This window comes from Neofelis nebulosa, chromosome 2 (genome assembly GCF_028018385.1).
Source record: "Neofelis nebulosa isolate mNeoNeb1 chromosome 2, mNeoNeb1.pri, whole genome shotgun sequence".
In the NCBI taxonomy this organism is placed as follows: Eukaryota; Metazoa; Chordata; class Mammalia; order Carnivora; family Felidae; genus Neofelis; species Neofelis nebulosa.
In genome coordinates, this window is record NC_080783.1 from 141,761,914 (window position 1) to 141,765,794 (window position 3,881).

Here is a 3,881-nt window from a genome sequence, read left to right on the forward strand (position 1 = left end):
TCAAAGAACTAAAAAAAACTATGTCTAAAGAACTAAAGGCAAGTATGAGAAGGATGTCTCACCAAATAAATAGATAGAAATTATAAAAAAGAACCAGATAGGAACTCTGAAGTTCAAAAATATAATAAGTCAAATGTAAAAACTCATTACAGGAGTTCAACAGCATATTTAAACTGGCAGAAGAAAGAAGCAATGAATTTTAAGATACGTCAATTGAGATTATACGGTCTGAGGAAAAGAAAAAAAACAAAAAGAATAAAGAAAGATGAACAGAACTCCCAGTGACCTGTGGAACACCATCAAGCATACCAAAATATGCATAATGATGGTTCCAGAAAAGGACAAAAAGAGATAGAAAAAATATTTGAAGAAATAATGACTGAAAACTTCCCAAAGTTCATGAAAAACAATCTACACATCCAAGAAGCTAAAAACAGAAAGAAAGAAAGAAAGAAAGAAAGAAAGAAAGAAAGAAAGAAAGAAAGAAAAAAACAAAAATCCTCCAGGTAGGATACACAGAAAGAGATTAACATTCAGATCATAATCAAACTGCTGAATGCTAAAGACAAAGAGAAAATCTTGAAGGCAGCAAGAGAGAAGGGACTTATCATATGTAAGGGAGTCTCGATGAGATTGACAGCTGATTTCTCATCCATGACCAAGGAGGCCACAAGGCAGTGGGGTGGCATATTCAGAGTACTGACAGAAAGATTGCCACAAGAATTCTATGTCCAGCAAAACTATCCTTCAAAACTGAAAGCGAGGGGCACCTGTAGCGCAGTTGGTTAAATGTCCGACTCTTGATTTCAGCTCAGATCATGATCTCATGGGTTTGTGGGATTGAGCCCTGTGCTGACAGTGCAGAGCCTGCTTGGATTCTCTCTCTCCCTCTCTCTCTCTCTCTGCCCCTCCTCTAGCTCGCACTCTCTCTCTCTCTCACACAATAAATAAACATTTTTTAAAAATGAAAGAGAAATTAGGACATTCCAAGATGAACAAAAATGGAGAGAATTTGTCAGTAGCAAACCTGCCCTACAAAAAATATTAAAGGGAATCCTTCCTTCAGGCTTAGGTGAAAGTACTCTAGATAATAACATGAATCCATATGGAGAAATAAACTGGTAAAGATGATGTTGCAAATATGAAAGACAGTATAGACATATTCTTTGTTTGTAACTTGTTTTCTCCTCTTTGATTTAAAAGACAACTCTATAAAACAATAAGTATAAATCTGTGTTGATTGGTGAACAATGCATAAAAACATAATTTTTATGACAATAACTGTGAAGGAGGGGGAGAGAATGAGGCTATAAAGGAGCAAAGTTTTATATACTTTTAAAAGGAAGTTGTCATTCATTCACACTAGAGTATTATGAGATGTTCACTGTAATTCCCAGGGCAACCATGAATCAGTGATACGAATGGTTTAGTTTAATCCAGCAAAGCTTTACTGGTACATATAAAACAGTGCGAGAACCAGTATGAATTAGTCAAATCTCTGAAGAAAGAAAGTTCTTCACTGAGGACATCATTTTTATTGGTTTCTCAATACAGTAACTGGAAGAGCAAACAAGTGTTCTTTCATTCACTTTAAATCAGTCTATTGTGTGGGCCTATTATGTGTCAGGTACTGTTCAATGCGGCAACATAGAGGCTTAGCGGAGTCTGTCTTAATGGAAAGCTCTCTATTTTTGTTATTTTAATTTCCTAGTGACTCAGGTCTTCCTTGATAGGTTCTCTCATTAATTACCATCATACTCAATCTAATCTATTTATTCACTCAGCAAATATGTGTTGAGCCCCTGTGATGTGTCATCCATTAGAGATACAGTGGTAGACAAGGCAGATGGAGTTTTTGCCCCCTGGCCTCAAGGAACTTCCTTGTGATGTGTAAGGTCACGTAGTATATATAATGTAATGACAGGGGGTAAGCGTGCTAAAGGAAAATCAAAACCAGGGTATAGGGTGGGGATGCTTAAGGGGGTCAGGAAAGAACTCTCTAAATAAAGAACTTCTGATATATTAACAGAAACCTAAATAAAATGCAAAGACCTGGGGCTGCCTGGGTGGCTCAGTCAGATGAACATCCAACTCTTGATTTCAGCTCAGGTCATGGTCCCAGGGTTGTAGGATTGAGCCCCACATTGGGCTCCATGCTGAGTGTGGAACCTGCCTAAGATTCTCTCCCCACCCCCCTCTCTCTCTCAAAAAAAAAAAAAAAAAAAAAAAAGCAAAGATCTGGGGAAGGGGAGCTGTAGGAAGAGGGGAAAACCACAAAACTGAGGTGGGAATGAGCTGTGTCTGTAAGATGAAAAGGCGGGCCAGAGCGAGTGGAGTCTCTTCTCTCAACATATGCCTTGGATTCAACGTGTTTTTCCTCCTGCCACAACCCTTTCCTGACCTGTAGCACTCACATCTAACTTACTGCAGGAATCTCCTCATTGTTGTTGTCCCAAGTCTATGTCTCACACAATTCATCTTAAACCAACTGCCAGAATGGCTTTTCCAGAACAATTTCATCATGTCATCTCACAATCAAGAAGCTCCAATGGCTCCTTCATGCTACTACACCCTTCCATCCCTCCACAAGCATTTACTGGTTTCCTTCTATGTCTCAGACACTTTTCTAGCCACTGTGCATACATTAATGCACAATGAAAACTAGGTTCCTGCTCTCACAAAGCTTATGTACTTGAAGGATAAGACAGACACCAAATAAGGAAACCAAAAAACATCAAGATAACTTCAGATAATGTTAAGTGCCAAGAAGAAAACAGAGAAATAGTGACTGAGAGGGTAATCTGAGGTGGTGTGAGGGGGTTTGGAAAATCCAGGGCCAGGATCTATTCCGGGAGTGGAAATAGCAGGTGCCAGGGCCATAACATGGGCTCTTCAGGGGCTGACCCCCACAGCCACCTCCTGTGGGAAGTGTCCCCAGCACACCAGGGAAACAAGCCACCTCTCTTCTGAGTGACTAAAGCACAGCGACCATATTCCTATGTGTGTGCTTGTCAACGTCATCAAGCTTATCTCCCTCTGACAGACTATGGGTTCATTGAATACAAGAACGGCATCTAATTCCCATCATGCTACCTGGAGCACTGTAAGTCACGGATCAATATCTGTGGACGTGAGGTGAATGGCGCTTAGGGTCCAAACGTGGCAGGCAGAGCCTCCCATTGCTGAGCTGTAGGTCAATCCTTACATTCCCGGACCGTGTTAAGCCAGCGTCCTCATGCTCCAGTTCTCTCTGGGTAAAACTTGACAAAGTTTGTGAACTTTAATAAATCAATACAGGTATCCCCTCCCTTCTGAAAGTTTAGGAAAGACCACTCGACTTTTAAGAAAGACCTAAATTAGCGACAGATACACTGGGCTTTATGCCATTTGGGCCTATGAAAGTTTCACCAGAACGCTCTACTTTCAGATAGTGGGGGACACCTGCATTACATGAATATAAAATTCTGGAACACAAATCACTGTTCGCCTAGTTGGAATCACTTTGTTCTCAAGAATTAACATGCTTTAACTCCTGGATTGGATTAGTTGATTATCGCTTTCAAAAATAGTTACACTTTGGAAATTGATATCTACAACAGTGACTTGTGGAAAATGTTTTATCTTGATTTGGCCGTTTTGTTTAAACATGTTGTTGAAAGACTGACACTGATCTATTCACTCAATTTATATTATTAGTGGTCAATATTAGTTTTAAAAACTTCCAGGGGCTAGGTATGGTACTTGTTCTTGGGTACACACTGGTGAATAAAATACATAATGTTCTGTTGCCTTGTGGACTTTATAGTCTTGTCAGGGATACAGGTAAGAAACAAACAAACAAAAAAAAACCAAATAAATGTATAATTACTACGATTTAAAAA